The sequence below is a fragment of the Mytilus californianus genome, unplaced genomic scaffold, assembly GCF_021869535.1.
Source record: "Mytilus californianus isolate M0D057914Y unplaced genomic scaffold, xbMytCali1.0.p SCAF_2, whole genome shotgun sequence".
Taxonomy (NCBI): domain Eukaryota; kingdom Metazoa; phylum Mollusca; class Bivalvia; order Mytilida; family Mytilidae; genus Mytilus; species Mytilus californianus.
The window spans coordinates 137991854-138009661 of NW_026262668.1; the positions used below are offsets into that span (position 1 = coordinate 137991854).

Consider the following 17808-nt stretch of genomic DNA (forward strand, 5'->3'; position numbering starts at 1 on the left):
TAGAGTTATGTTTTCTTACAGTGAAACAATGCTGTTGTAATACTTTTAGGAGAATATGATTATGAAAGAAACCTTTGGGAATTATATTGTCTGATAAAAATAATCTTATTGTAGAGAAATATCTTGAGTAGTGTGTCATTTGAGATGATAATTGGTTTTGGTAACCAATGATCAATCTTAATACATGCATAAAGAAAATGTTGGAAAGTATACTCAATCTATTGTATTTCATAAGTATTCAAATGGCTTTTTTATCTAACAAAATATGTCAAAAAATTGAAGTTGTTTTAGTTTCTTAAGAAGTAGGAGAAAAATCAGATTATATTGATGTATTGAATATTATTTTATATTTATTTCTAGATTATAATGTTAGAGTTGGTAAACTTAGGACATATAAAATCACAAGTAAGTAAGTTAGTTAGTTATATCACAACTTTAATTACATAAATCAAAACTTGAAAAAAAGTCAAGACTTGAAAAAAGTGAAAAGCAGTGATTATTGAATTGACTATATTTATTATTTAATTATCTCATTAGGAGGAAATATCTTAAACCTTTGACTAACATGTGTGGAGAAAATTATTGCTTAGTCAATCTTTATTTAAACTTTTAAGATTAAAGATGCTTACATATAATTCAGTTGTCGATTAACATAGAAAAGATCCTTAAAACTGAATCTTTCACGTTAGAAATTTTCTTGTTTTATCAAGGCATCAATTATTTTTTCTACTTTAGAAATTCTCTTGTGTTTTAATGCTTGCTTAATTAGTTTGGGATAAATATTTGAATTTGATTTAAAACCTGGGTTTAATTTTAATTTAAGATACTAATAAGCCAATTTTGACTATGATAACTTTTTGCCAGTTTTCCTCATCATTGAATGTGTCAACAGTTTGTTAAAGTTTGTGATTAGGTCAGTTTTAGGGGAACCACTGAAGATAAGTCAATAATATTTGGTAGGCAGTTTCATTAAAATTCACATTTTATTTGGTCTTGCTCCCTCAGTCATACAGATGGTATACAGATGCCTTATGTTATGAAGTTTCTGTTTGTTATATGTCCAGTGTCCTTGACCTCATTTTCTTGGTTATGTGATTGCTTGAAAAAAGGTTTAGTTTTTTGTCATGTGAGTTTCTCACTTATTATGAGTGATAAGATAACTATATTTAGTATATGGGTTCCTTGCAAGGTCTACATGTATGTCAGACTGGGTTAAACTGACCTTGATCTCTTTCATGGATCAGTGATCAAGGTTAAAGTTACGATTAGGTCAGTTTTCAGATAATATAAGCAGTAGATCAACTATATCTTGGTGTATGGAATGATTGTTAGGTGTATATGTCAGTCTTGCAGGTTTCATCTGACCTTTACCTCATTTGCATGGTTCATTCAAGTTCATTGGTCAATGTTAAGTTTATGTGTTTTGCCTTTTGGTCTGTTTTTCAAATGCAATAAGAAATAAGTCAACTACATGTATATTTAGTGTATGAAATAATTGTAAAGTGGGAATGTTTGTCTGACAGGATTTATCTGACCTTGACCTCATTATCATGGATCTTTGAAAATGTTTAGTTCATGTCATACTTGTAGTAAAACCATAAATTATCTTTAAGACTTTGCAAAATTTTTATTTTCTTCTACATAAGTAATTTTTAAAATTGGAGTTATCTTCCTTTGTCCATGATTATAGTTGAATCAACTACAATCAATGCTTTATACAATGCAATGTTTAATTTTGACTTCCACTGATAAAACACAGATCAAGTTGAATTAGGGTAGTGTCACTTTAACCATTATTGAGTTATGCCCCTTTATAAATCAAAAGATTGCAAAATTTTTAGTTTCCATTCTGTAACTTAAGTTTGCCCCAACCAAACATTATGAAACCTATACACAATATTCATTACCACAAAACTAAGATCAAGTACAAATTTTTTGTTTCCGTTTTCTAACTTTAGTTTGCCTCAACCAAATGTTATGAAACTTATACACAATACTTATTACTACATAATACAGAGTAAGAACCAAATTTGGTGACGACACTTTTACCATTCTTGAGTTATGTCCCTTTATAAACATAAAAAGTGCTGAATTTTTCGTTTCCGTTCTCTAACTGTAGTTTGTCTCAACCAAATGTTATAAAACTTATACACAACCGTTCTAGAGTTATGCGTGTTTACAAATAGAAAAATTGCTGAATTTTTAGTTTCTGTTCTCTACTTAAGTTAGCCTCAACCAAATGTTATGAGACTTACACACAATGCTTATTACCACAAAACTCAAATCAAGTTCAAATTTGGGTAGCGTCACTTTTACCGTTCTTCAGTTATGTCCCTTTATAACTATATGATATGCAAGCGGGGGCATCATCTGTGTCCACATGTGAACACTATCCACATTTATTTTGTCATTTTGTTCAGTACTAAACAGGTTTTTAACATTTTGTATCATTGAAATGTTGTAGCACGTTGTGTAGTGAAACATTCCATAAATTTCTTTATGATGAGAAATAACCTCAACATTAAAATATTTATAGCTTTGTTAAAATTGATTTTCCTCAAAAGTGCATATTAGCCTTGTATTTTATGTCTTTTTGCTTTTATGTTGTTGCTACGTTAGGATGTTTAACATTTAATGTTCATTGAAAATAAGCATAAAAATAACATTTGCACTGTAAACCATTGTAATATGTTTCTAATTCATATTTCAGTAATTATTACATAGAGCACCTGATATTTGTTTGAAAGATGCAAAAGCAAAATGTAGAAGTGATTATCTGTTTTGACCTCTAGACCCTGTATGGCAGGAGGCAGACATAGGCGTTACTTTTCTCAACATTCAATGTTAAATTTCTGATTAGATCTATCTCTTTACAAGTATTTATGATATACTCTTGTTACTGGTGACTACTGAGAAAGAGGTAAAACGTCTCATTTACCAATACTCCCAGATAGGCTGGGTGTAGGGTACTAATGACTTATTTTTTGTCTAAGTAGGTTTGGAGGCTGAAATCTGTGGAAATTTCAGTTCAATAGTTTGTTTATTTGTTATCTTGTCTTAAAAGGGCTTTTATAGCTGCCTAATTAATTACCACCAAATTATCTCTAACACTATAACTTGATTTATAAGTTATAACACACTCAAATATTTACCAGAATTACCAAAGTTCTAAAGGAAACAATAAACAATGCATGAAATAACATGAAATAAAAATAAAGTTTCAGTATTTGGTGCATATTTTAGGACTAGATGACATCTAATTATCCAAAATACCTCTGATGACTGCCCATGGTCATGTGACCCAAGATAAACATAGATATAAACATAAATAGACAGACAAGCACTTCAATAGTGTAAGGACTATTTTACAAGGTCTGTTTGAATTCAATTCATTGATTAAAAAAATATGTGAGTTATCATTTTATCAGTAAAAGAATGATTTTTTTTGCACACAGAATCAGTCAACGAAATGGTTCTTCTGGTTGCACCGTTGTTTCACTTTCCTATTTTGACACTCTTTTATATTTAATAACTGAACATACCCAACATGCTGAGCTCATGTCCAATTCAAGGGTAAAATTAAAGGTTGCATGCAAATGGACCAAAATCAAGTCAAATTATTGTTTTGTAAGATTGATGATAATACATCAACAATGCTTTTGAGCTTATTTTTGTAAAATTAACAAAACTGGCTGCTAATATTGAATTATTATTTCAATATTCCACAATCATATGATTAATATTTGAAACAATACAAAAATCATACTTTAATTTTTTTGTCTAAAACTTAGCTATGCCCTTTTATAAGGATGTATACCTCTGAGGAGCCAAAAATTTCTAGAATTAAACTTTTTTTCTTAACCTGATTTATGAGTTCATATGACTGTAAGAAAGTAATGATGAAGAAAAAAATCATATGGTGGTGCACTTCTTTTTCTGCTTTCATTTGAAAGTACCCATTTTTAAAGATTTTCCCATTTTTGGGCTATTATCATGAAAAAAATCACAATTTCACAATTAAACTTTTTTTCATACTTTCACTAAAGATGAAGTGGACCAATCTTAATATATTTAACTTTTAAAAACTAGAGGTTGGTGTCAATTTTGTCAATTTGTGATTTTTCTCTTTTTTTTTTAGAACAAAAATCATATTATTTCAACTTCTTTGTTATAAATGATTGAAAAAAACATATCTAAGAAGTTTGAAAAGAAAAAAAATTGATAATGGATGTACATTTTTTAGTAAAATCATTTTTTTGTACTCATCACCCATTTTTCAACATTTTGGCTGATGACACTGACCAGATTGGTTATAAAATTTGAAAATTTTATTCCTCAAAAACTGCTTATTGTAAGAACACAATTTTTATGCCCCACCTACGATAGTAGAGGGGCATTATGTTTTTCAGTCTGTGCGTCCGTTCGTCCGTCCGTCCGTCTGTCCCGCTTCAGGTTAAAGCTTTTGGTCAAGGTAGTTTTTGATGAAGTTGAAGTCCAATCAACTTGAAACTTAGTACACATGTTTCCTATGATATGATCTTTCTAATTTTAATGCCAAATTAGAGTTTTGACCCCAATTTCACAGTCCACTGAACATTGAAAATGATAGTGTGAGTGGGGCATCTGTGTACTATGGACACATTCTTGTTTCACAGAGTTTAGTTTATGATATTTTTTAAATTCATTGATATTTTCCACTTGTATCACATGTTTTGGAAATAATTCCCAAACGAGAATTCAAGAGACTGAAACATCAGAAAAAATACATCCTTAACTTTTCATTCACAAAATCAAATATATTCATTCACAGATTTTCTCTGATATATTACAAATTCCTATAAAACCATTAAATAATCAAATTAAAATTGTGAAAATTGAAAAGTAAAAGCTTTTGGCAGAAATGTTATTGACATGAAGCATGTGTCATCCATTATTCTTTTAACAACAATTTAGTGGATCTGCTGCCTTAACTCATATGATAAAGAGTTTAAATATCAAATCAATTTTATAATGAATCAATCAATTACAATTGATTTTGAAGATTACTAAACCATTTTCAAATTATGATATTTTTTTATGAAGGAATAGTAGAAATTGAATGAAACTTTCCTTTCATGTTTGAATTAATAGAATACTATCAATTTACCTAATTCCCAAATTTATCAAGTTTTATCAAGATGTCTTTGATTGATCCCATTGTTTCTATAGACATAAAATACTTTTCAATTTGATTAAAATGGTGATAATTCTGAAGCAAAATGATAAATTGTCCCCAAGTTGGGATCAATTTTATTCGCTATTAGTTTTGTTTTGTTTGGCAAAGTAGATCCATTTCCACTATTTTCCATCAACATTTTATTTATGATAGTGCAAAGATATGTCACGTTGAATTGTTTTTGATGAAATGAGAAGTGAAAAATATAGTCTCTGTCAACAAAGAGATTGGATGGCATATTTATGAAGATTTGAAATATTTTACTCAAGATAAAAGTGAAATAGTTTTCTAATTTGAATACCCAGTTATTGCTACAATGTCAGACTGATCTATTGATATTTCATAAAGTTCTGGTGGTTCATATTGCCTGATTCTTCTCAGATAAATTTGACCGCAGACATAAATATTTCAATACTAAATATAAGAGATTAAATATTAAAGAAATATTATAAGACTGTAAAGGTCACCAACATTAGAATATATGGACAAAAGATTCTCTTAAATATTATATAGGCTTATTACCTTGTATAGGAACTTTCTGTTTATGAAAATGAGATAATGTCTTTATTATTGAGCCTGCAACATATATGTCGCGAAAGAAAAAAACATAGTGATCTTAGATTCCATCGTCAGCGGCGTCAACATTTATGTTCAGTCTGTGGTTAAAGTTTTTTAAAACATCAATAAATTTGTCAAACCTTCATGGAATTTTAGGAAATTTGGACAGAAGCTTCTTTTTGACCAAAATACAGTATTCAGAGCAAAATTTTTAAAATATTTATTTTCATTTTTCCGTATTTTTCTGATAAATGGACTTACTTTTTTTTACAGTTATCTTTCAGATTTAGTCTTTGATTAAAGTTTTTCAGTCACCAATAACTTTGTCAAATTTTCAAGGAATTTTAGGAAATTTGGACAGAGTCACAGGATTGATTTATGATTAAGAAATAAGGTCTGAAGCAAACTTTTGAAAATATATTTTTTTTATTCTCAGTATTTTTCTGATAGATGGACTTAGTTTTTTACAGTTAACTTACAGTTAACATTTACAGACATTTACAGTTAACTTACAGTTAACATTTACAGACATTTACAGTTAGCATTTACAGACAGTCTAGGATAATATTTTGGAGCTCACCTGGCCCAAAAGGGCCAAGTGAGCTTTTCTCATCACTTGGCATCCGTCGTCGTCTGTCGTCGTCATGCGTTAACTTTTACAAAAATCTTCTCTGAAACTACTGGCCCAAATAAAACCAAACTTAGCCTAAATCATCCTTAGGGTATCTAGTTTAAAAAATTTATCTGATGACCCCCGCCCATCAACTAAGATGGCTCCCATGGCTAAAAATAGAACATGGGGTGAAATACAGTTTTTGGCTTATATCTCTGAAACTAAAGCATTTAGAGCAAATCTGAAAGAGGGCATACATGTTCATCAGGTCAAGATCTATCTGCCCTGAAATTTTCAGACGCATCAGACAACCCGTTGTTGGGTTGCTGCCCCTGAATTGGTAATTTTAATGAAATTTTGCAGTTTTTGGTTATCTTGAATATTATTATAGATAGAGATAAACTGTAAACAGCAATAATGTTCAGCAAAGTAAGATCTACAAATAAGTCAACATGACCAAAATTGTCAGTTGACTCCATAAAGAGTTATTGTCCTTTAAATCAATTTTTCACAATTTTTTGTAAATTTTTGTAATCTTTTACAAAAATCTTCTCCTCTGAAACTACTGGGCCAAATTAAACCAAACTTGGCCTAAATCATCCTTAGGGTATCAAGTTTAAAAAATGTATCCAATGACCCTGCCCATCAACCAAGATGGCCCCCATGGCTAAAAATAGTACATGGGGGTAAAATGCAGTTTTTGGCTTATATCTCTGAAACTAAAGCATTTAGAGAAAATCTGACATGGGTAAAAATGTTCATCAGGTCAAGATCTATCTGCCCTGAAATTTTCAGACGCATCAGACAACCCGTTGTTGGGTTGCTGCCCCTGAATTGGTAATTTTAATGAAATTTTGCAGTTTTTGGTTATCTTGAATATTATTATAGATAGAGATAAACTGTAAACAGCAATAATGTTCAGCAAAGTAAGATCTACAAATAAATCAACATGACCCAAATAGTCAATTAACCCCTTAAGGAGTTATTGCCCTTTATAGTCAATTTTTCACAATTTTTTGTTAATTTTTGTAATCTTCTACAAAAATCTTCTCCTGAAACTACTGAGACAAATTTAACCAAACTTGGCCACTATCATCATTTGGGTATCTAGTTTTAAAAATGTGTTTGATGACCCCACCTACCAATCAACATGGCCAACATGGCTAAAAATAGAACATAGGGGTAAAATGCAAGTTTTGTCTATTATTTTTTGAACTGTTATAAATAGAGAAAATCTGAAATGAGTAAAAATGTTCAGATTGATAAGCTCTACCAATTGTCCATACACGTCAAAGCTGTTAGACAAATTCTTTTAGGAGTTATTGCCCATAAATGACAAATTTTACCATTTTTTTCATTTTTGCCTATTATCATGAAAACTATATTTCTGGAGTAACATTTTTATCCCGTTATGCCTTATATGATTTAAATTTTAATGAAATTTTGCAGTTTTTGGTTATCTTGAATATTATTATAGATAGAGATAAACTGTAAACAGCAATAATGTTCAGCAAAGTAAGATCTACAAATAAGTCAACATGACCAAAATTGTCAATTGACTGCATAAAGAGTTATTGCCCTTTAAAGTCAATTTTTTACAATTTTTTGTAAATTTTTGTAATCTTTTACAAAAATCTTCTCCTCTGAAACTACTGGCCCAAGTAAAACCAAACTTAGCCTGAATCATCCTTAGGGTATCTAGTTTAAAAAATGTATCCGATGACCCTGCCCATCAACCAAGATGGCCGCCATGGCTAAAAATAGAACATGGGGGTGAAATGCAGTTTCTGGCTTATATCTCTGAAACTAAAGCATTTAGAGCAGATCTGAAATAGGGTATACATGTTCATCAGGTCAAGATCTATCTGCCCTGAAATTTTCAGACGCATCAGACAACCCGTTGTTGGGTTGCTGCCCCTGAATTGGTAATTTTAATGAAATTTTGCAGTTTTTGGTTATCTTGAATATTATTATAGATAGAGATAAACTGTAAACAGCAATAATGTTCAGCAAAGTAAGATCTACAAATAAATCAACATGACCCAAATAGTCAATTAACCCCTTAAGGAGTTATTGCCCTTTATAGTCAATTTTTCACAATTTTTTGTTAATTTTTGTAATCTTCTACAAAAATCTTCTCCTCTGAAACTACTGAGACAAATTTAACCAAACTTGGCCACTATCATCATTTGGGTATCTAGTTTTAAAAATGTGTTTGATGACCCCCACTTACCAATCAATGGCCAACATGGCTAAAAATAGAACATAGGGGTAAAATGCAAGTTTTGTCTATTATTTTTTGAACTGTTATAAATAGAGAAAATCTGAAAGAGTAAAAATGTTCAGATTGATAAGCTCTACCAATTGTCCATACATGTCAAAGCTGTTAGACAAATTCTTTTAGGAGTTATTGCCCATAAATGACAAATTTTACCATTTTTTTCATTTTTGCCTATTATCATGAAAACTATATTTAGAGAATAACATTTTTATCCCGTTATGTCTTATATGATTTAAATTATAATAGATAAAGAAACACTTTAAATCACAAAAATGATCATCAAGGCAAGATCTATTTTAAAGTCAAATTTTGCCGATATAGTTAGCATGGTTAGTAGACTGTCACTCTTCATAGAAGTGATAGCCCTTAAATGAGGATTTTTTTTACCCTCTTTTGTGTTTTGAGCAAAAACTAAAGAAGATAGAGAGAAACCAAACAGACTAAAAGATCAGTAATACAAGATCAACAAAATAGAGATTTTTGTCATGAAGTCTATTCTCATCTTCAATGTTGGAGAGTGTCCTTTGTTTGATATGCACATAGACCAAGGTGAGCGACACAGGCTCTTTAGAGCCTCTAGTTTACATGATAAATTTGTAAACCTTTATGGATTGTTATGAAACTTGGACAGAAGCTAATCTTCGAGACCATGAAATAGCATCTAAAGAAAAAGTTTGCAATATTTTTAAAATTCTGTATTTTACTGATAAATGGACTCACTTTTTAAGTCAACATTACACTTAAATTGACAGCAGCAATCGCAGGCGAGACACATGGTTCCGCAGAACCCCTTACAATTTTTTTTCAGAACATTGATGGATCTAGGGGACTTTACCCCTAACCCCTTATGGTAGAAAAAAAAATAAATCTAAAACAAGGGCAGATCCATGGGGTCCCCTTATGGTGATAAATTGGTCTTTTTTGTACATTTTGTAATTTTTGACATATCTGTTCTAAATGTGTTTCCCTGATTTCTGTGTTTTTCTTTGTATCATTACATATTAAAGCTATGAAAGAAACATGAGAATAAAACATGCAATATACTTTGAAATATAAAAAGAAAGAAATGACAGTCAATGAGGCAACTATCTTTTGAAGACCAAAGAAGTTACAACAAGGATATTAACTACAGGCTTAACAATTTGCCTATACCTTATAGTAAGGTGTAAGAGGCCTCGAGATAACAAAACGTGAAACAATTCTTAAGATAAAATCAACAGCCTGATTTAAGCTAATAATTTTTGTTCAGTAACTTATAAAATTAGTTTGCCTAAACATTGTCTAAAATCATTATACAGACTCTTTCAATGTGATATTTCTGCACTCTTGACATTTAAACACTGTTAAATCAGAAATTACTGCATGCATTTATTATTGGAAATCACTGATTACTGGTAAAAATACAAGATCTTATTAATGCGATTGCAAAAATTTTGTGGTGGAAAATCACTACTTAAATTATTTGAATGCAAGTTTTTATTATTGCGAACCTGATACCTTTGCATTTTTAGCTTTAATTAAAACATTACAGTAATTTCTGAATTTACAGTATTTAGTATTAAAAACCTGTGCGAATATGATGTTTTCAAATTTGAGTAAACAAACATAATAGCTCTCTCTGTTAAGTGGTGAAACCTGTAGTTAACTAATGGTCTAGTTATTCCTTTCCAATATTTTAATTTAATCAGTAATCAATTAGATTATGGAAATTATGACATTTTATTTTATAGGAGGTAACATCTTGCATTTTGTTTTAGAATATTAAATATCTTAATGACATAAATACCTTACTAGTGAAGAGAAATGAGTGAACAATATTTCACTGCATCACCTCACTTCTCTATACATGTATAATCTACACATTTTTCATAGACATTTTTAGGCCAAAAGAGAAAATATTAGAAAAAATTATGTGGTTTCATTATTAAGTATGTATCAGAAAAAAACAAATATACAGACAAAATAAAGATGGAGCAGTATATTATAGCCGCTCTTCATCTGATTGTTTGTCAAAGAAATCAGTTATAATCTGTAGTAACTATGTATCGTGTTGAACAACTAAACTTTGTGACCCCAATAACATTTAAAGGAAAACGTCATCCAAATGGATCTTTATCATGGATTTGACATGCCTAAAAGGAAGACCACTTTTTATAAACATCCTCCCTAAATTGATAGTGGCAGGAAATCGTTTCACTTGTATCAGTTCATCATCCGTGCATGAGAGATCATTTGTCGTAATTAGTGATGTTTGTTCAAAAATACCTGGAGTAAGACCAAATTCAAAAGTCTTAAGTGTAGAATTCAATAATTTTGTCAAGCAACTAAGAAGATAATTGGCAGTATTGACGCCTATAGAAACATATCTTAATGAAATTGATTATGGATTCAACTTGTATAATTCTAGCTTACGCCAAAATAAGATTTTCTAATGATGTTAAATGATAGGTTTTCTGAGCCGATTTGATGTTAGCCGATGTTATCCGTAGGTAGAAATGATATGATGGTTCATTATACAGATTTACCAAAGCGTGCAGTCCTACCACTTGGGAAGTCTATACAACATTCTATTTACAGAAACTTGAAAAATTATCCTCATTAGTTATTAAATGATTTTACAATTAGAGAAATTAAAGCTGATGTAAGAAAAAGCATTAGAGGAACTTTGTTCAATGAATGATGATTCCCAGCTTTATTGAATTGAAGATTACTTATTTTAATTTCACCTATATTCAGCCATCTTATTAAACATTTAAATGCTGTAGTGTGGTAAAGAACTTGATTCCAAAACATTAAATATATAATATGTGGTTTCAAGTTACCAGTATCAGTATTATTGTCCCTGGTCTGCAGCCATTAGACATAGTGATAGTATACTTATCTTTTCATGTAATCTCCACTATATAAATGTTAATTTTTTCAATTTTAAAACAGATTTTATATGTTTTCAAGACATAAGTGTGTTAGATACCAATACAAAAATGTAATAATGTATTTGAATATTCTCCAGAAGAATAAAGGAGAGGTGGTTTAATTGCCAATGAGACATCAACCAGTATCATTTAAAGGCTAAAAGTCAAAGACGGGAACAATTGCAGGTCACTTTACAACCTTCATCAATGGGAAAACTCTTGCCGTATATATTATCTATAAAAAGCTTCAGGGTGAAGAAATATGAAACAATTTAAGAGAGAAAATCTATGGCCTTATTTATACAATAATAATTTTCAAAAAAAAATAATGATGGCAAACAACAAGCAACTACAACCACTGAATTTACAGTCATAGAGAATGTGTCAGGGTTAAACATGTTTGTGACCTAACCTGAGACAGTGGTGTAACAACACAACAAGATAATAGAGAATGTGTCAGGGTTAAACATGTTTGTGACCTAACCGGAGACAGTGGTGTAACAACACAACAAGATAATAGAGAATGTGTCAGGGTTAAACATGTTTGTGACCTAACCTGAGACAGTGGTGTAACAACACAACAAGATAATAGAGAATGTGTCAGGGTTAAACATGTTTGTGACCTAACCTGAGACAGTGGTGTAACAACACAACAAGATAATAAAATGGAAAATTCAGTTCCAAAGGACTTACTTGACTAGATAAAAATATACAAATAAAAACAGACGGAAGACACAGAGAACTGATCTGAGAGTATCACTGAAAGCTTGTTCAAAGCCCAATATCAAATAAAGAATAAACCATGTTCTCCAACACTAGTTTAGTGTGAAGACTGAGAAAATCATGGCCTTGTTCAAATCCAAAATATATGTACCAACAGGATGTAGAACCATAAGTGTGAATAACTAGATAGCTATACTTGTTATAGAAATAAAGTCAACATTAGTACCAATTAAGACATTTACTCAAAGATCTGATTGATGACCTTTAGGAATAATTTTATTCAAAGGACCAATATGTCTATATAGATCGTCATGCATATTTTTTTTATACGTTCTCTTAGATGCAATTAAAAATAGTTTAAAGGTGAAAAAAATTGCCTCATTTTGAGATCTTTTCATTAATATTTTGAAATGAGAAGCAGTCTTACTCAATATGATACTTTGTCACAAGCTGTGTAATACAAAGGTGTTGATATGATTTAGATATTTTATGGGTTAAGGTTGTAGCTGAAAATTAGTGCCTCCCCGAGCCATGTATGTGGTGTAACATAAGAGTAAGCTGAAATCTAGCGCTCAATCCTCCCTAAGCCTGGTATGTGGTGTAACATAAGAGCAAACTGTAAATAAGTGTTTGTCACTTGCTTATTATTTTGCTAAATATTTTAAATAAAACCATATTTAAAAAAAAAAAGAACCATGGTTTTTTTCCTTGATATATGATTTTGATCAGATAATTACTACCGTACTAGATTTAGAATTATCACAGGTTTATTTAATTGGTAATTATTTTGCTTTGAAGAGTGTGATGATGTAAACACAAATATTATTTTATATCCAAAAATGAAATAGTTCACTAATTCATAATTAAGAAAATTAGAAAATTTTTAACTGGGATAATGTTGTGAAAATTTGATGAAAACATATGTTAAAATGTCCAATTGTTATAGTTAAAGAAGGTTTCCATCATTTGTGATGTCATAAATATAGGTGACTTTTGTTGAAACTTGATTTTTTGCATAATATGGCAAATTCTATGACAAGTTTCTGAAAATTTAACAGAGGCACCACCCCTCGCCCACATATTTTTGCTGAAATATTCTTCATATACCATATTTACTTTTCAAGCAAAATTTCAATGGGCAAGGGCTGGCACCATATATGAGAGTATGAATGCCCTTTACCATCAAGCTTCAAACATCCGTTTTTCACTACCATTAGCGTCAAAATGAGCCTTAATTTTTTTATCTTCATTCATCAAATCTCATTTTGTAGCTACCGTTACCGTCAAATGGAGTAAAAAGTTTATTGTTAACGTTATTAATAAATCTTTTACCATCATTCATCATTGGGTACTATCGTGAAATAAGGTCGAAAAAAGGTGACAAATTTCTAAAATTATGGACTGAAATGAAATCCCTCCCCATTTCAGGCTTATATATCTATAATATATGGAGCAGATATATAATTTTTGTTAGAAAACTTTCACAAATTATACGTTTAACAATACATACAAATAAGATATACTCAAACCATTGAAGATTTAAAAATTTCCCTTTACAGGGCTGTTTATTGGGATTGCTGGCTCTACTCCTTTGCTATTTATTTTCACTTAAACCAAATGCTATATATAACTTTCATGTGTAGTTTCAGAACAACTGAAGACAAAATTATGACCAAAAATATTTCAAAAAGTTTGGGTCTTTCAACTGCTTTGGAAAAATCCAACCACAAACACCTTCAAAATTGTTAAACACTTTAGTATATGAATTATATAGCAAAAAATGTTGGTAATAATCAAATCTGTTTTCCCAAAACACCACAAAATTATCATTGAGGAAGAGAAATACCTTGACAGTATTTGATATTTATATACTTAGGTTTATGCCTATAAGACATTCATAAATTGATGTCTAATTATGACAGATTACTTCCTACAGACATAAAAATATAAATAATTGATATGATTTTATTGTTTCAGGGCTTTAAGTTATGTCTTCTGGACAGAAAGATAATGGAGACTTAAAGACACAAGGCAAGTTTTTCTCCGTCCTACACGTCCAAGTGGAATTAAGGTGCCATAATTGATCGTTGAATTCCGTGAGTTTCTTCAATTCTTCACGCCATTTCAGGTCCTTTAAAAGCCTCTGATAAGTTCATTAGCAACATTTATAGGCTAATGCGATTATTTTTCTCTTTCAATAGTGTATTGATTAGTAATCATTAGGAGAAAAGTGAAAATGTATCTCTGATGCTTTTTTCAGACCATTATTTTTCATGGAGGTTTACCCCTTTAATGGAAATATAAGTAACACCTCATAATTTGAGAAAAATCTTGTAAGATGATCAGTTAAAATAGGGAACACCAAAGCTACATCATTGAAAAATATATGATACTTTTCTTATTGGTGAATAAAAGTCAATGTTAAGAAGAATAGAAAAGCATCGATATCATATGTCAATGTCAAACTCCCCAAGGTGAATAATTTAACAATATCAAAAATCAGCCCTTAACTTAAAACTGCTAAATGAAGAGAACATGGTTAAAATATAACAGCAACCATTGCCATCAAACAAGGTTCTGGACTTTGGAATCAATTGTTAAGTGATTAAACAGACAATAGAATACTATGTCAAATTTTTAAAAATAATTCAAAAAATTGAAAATCTTTAATCTGATGATTAAAAAATGTACAAAATTAGAATTTATGATTTTTATTATTCATTTAACAACCTTTATTTGGTTTCTTACAACAAAGACTGAAAAATCTTGTTATTAAAATAAGTATAGTGGGTGCTTGGTTGTAAACAGTTTCTAAATAAGTTTAGTAACTTTGAACCAATCCTTTTGTTGTTTCTGATAGAACAATGTGGATATAGAATGTTATTAATGGTCTTCACTGTTCCAATGTAGTTGCACTTGATAGATTGAAAAACTGCACTATCTGTCTGACATTCATTCCCTATAAAAGTCCATTCTTGCATGAATTGTTACAAGTGATATAATACATCTGTTTGTAAATTATATTTTAGTTCTATTAGTTCATCTAACTCAAAGATTCAGTATGAGCTATTGCAATCAATTTACACTTGTTATCAGTTTTTCTGAAACCACTGGAGGAATTGAATAAGATTGCAACTTAACCTCAGTCACACCTTAGTTTCATGGACACTCTGCCACTTTTTGTTTTTAAAAGTTAAAAACATACATATGGTGTGTTTTTTTTAATTGTTTCACATTTTGTCATGTGAGGGCCTTTTATAGCTGACTATATATTATTGGTTTTGCTCATTTTTGAAGGACATTCAGTGACCTGTAGTTGCTTAGATCTGCTTCATCTGTGCTCTGTTGGATAGTTGTCTCATAAGCAGTCATGTCACATCTTCTTATTTTATATGAACAATAAAGATATTTGTTTGTTAATTCCTGTTTGCTTACACACATTGACTATAAAGAGGTCCATTATTTGAGCTATTTCCATCATATTATTTCTATTGTCTGTTTCACTTTAAGATTTGTCTGAATTGCTAGTGATGGAACAATAAAGCTGGTTCAAGGTCAGGAACCTAGTTAGTGATTGTCTTTGTCATTTGAGATATTTAATGTTGATTGTAGATCACACTTTGAAGTAAGGCATCATTCATATTTAACGTAAAAAAAAAAAAATTCTGTAGTTTACTTTTCAACCTTCCCCTAAGTAATGTGATCAGAAATATTGTCCTGTTTCAATGTTATGTGTACAATAGCACTGTTTAATCTAGGCAACCCTGTATGTCCATGTGATGTGGTCGGGTGCATTGTTCAATTTAGTCAATCTTTTTTTGCATTTCTGTGATTTGGTCAGGAGCATTGTCCAGTTTAGTCAATCTTTTTGGTCCATGTGATTTGGTCAAGAGCATTGTTCAATTCTTGTGACTATGTGTTGTGGTCAGGACTATTGTTCAATTAAGTCAATCTTTTTGGTCCTTGAGATTTGGTCAGGAGCATTGTTCAGTTCTTATGACCATGTGTTGTGTTCAGGAGCATTGTTCAATTTAGTCAATCTTTTTGGTCCATGTGATTTGGTCAGGAGCATAGTTCAATTGTGTTCAAATGATGTCGTCAGGAGTATGATCAATCTGGTCCACCTCTTGTGTTCCAATGATGTTGTCAGGAGCATGATCAATCTGGTCCACCTCTTGTGTTCCAATGACGTCAGGAGCATGACCAATCTGGTCCACCTCTTGTGTTCCAATAATCTTGTCAGGAGTATGATCAATCTGGTTCCACCTCTTGTGTTCTAAAGAAGTCAGGAGCATGATCAATCTGGTCCACCTCTTGTGTTCCAATGACATCGTCAGGAGCATAACCAATCTGGTCCATCTCTTTCGTTCCAATGATGTTGTCAGGTGTATGATCAGTCTGGTCCACCTCTTGTGTTCTTATGAAGTCAGAAGCATGACCAATCTGGTCCACCTCTTTTGTAATAGTGATGTTATCAGGAACATGACCAATCTGATCCACCTCTTGTGTTCTAATAATATGTCCCCCAAACAAAAATGTATGCTAGTTCAACAGTCAACCTTCTTTGTCCAGGTGATGTGGCTAGGAGCCTCATTAATTTTTTTTCAGTCTTCTTTGTCCATGTGATGTGATCAGGAGCTTTGTTTAAATCTGCTGTGTCCAAATAATATGTGCAAGAAAATTTTTAGATCTTTGTTTAATCTCATCAATTTACTTTGTACATGTGATGTGTGCATGAGCATTTTGTTTAACCTACTCAACCTCTGGTGTCCATTTGAAGTGTGAATGGGTATAGTGCATTCTGGTTTTGATTTGATTTCTCTGTTTTTATAAATAAACTCATCATAGATACCAGGATTGAAATTTTATATTCACGCCAGATGCACGTTTCGTCTACAAAAGACTCATCAGTGACGCGACGCTTGAATCAAAAAATGTTAAAAAGGCCAAATAAAGTACGAAGTTATATAATTTATCTTAAAATGAATTCAAAACCAGATTGCTATTTAGAAAATAAGGAGATGTGGTATGATTGCCAATGAGACAACTATTGACCAAAGACCAAAGGACAAAGGAGTAATTAATATAAACAACTATAGGACCAATTCATTTGAACTCCAAATTTTCTCCCAGAATAAAATAATCATGTTCTGAAGGAAATCTTTGTCATTTTATTGTTAAGAAATCTGTGATATTTTGAGTTACTTTTGTTAGATTTGTTTTATACATTTTTTTAAAATAATAAGAACCAATCATATTCTTGATATTCATAATCCTAATTGATAAGTTAGAAGTTATTAATGATTAAGATAATAATGCATCAGTACTGTTGATATCATATGAGTACCCAGTACTAATAGTTCAATATCAATCATAGTGATACAGATATTATTTTTCTGATTGAACGGTAAATGTTTAAATCTATAATTTACATATTATTGATACTTTATTGTGCAAAGTGACAAGAATAGGAATATTAACAACAATCAATAAAAAAATATTTTGA

General features: G+C 30.8%; 1 protein-coding gene across 2 annotated transcripts in view; it reads left to right on the top strand.

Annotated features, from left to right (window-relative positions):
• The first annotated feature begins 366 nt into the window (after positions 1 to 366).
• The window catches only part of LOC127731197 (zinc finger CCCH domain-containing protein 10-like), a 130171-nt gene continuing 112729 nt past the window's right edge, over positions 367 to 17808 (top strand). For both annotated transcript variants that reach the window (XM_052240146.1, XM_052240147.1), the window contains exons 1-2: positions 367 to 405; positions 14280 to 14398. The gene's annotated coding sequence lies outside the window, so the exon portion shown is untranslated. The remainder of the gene's footprint in view (positions 406 to 14279; positions 14399 to 17808) is intronic.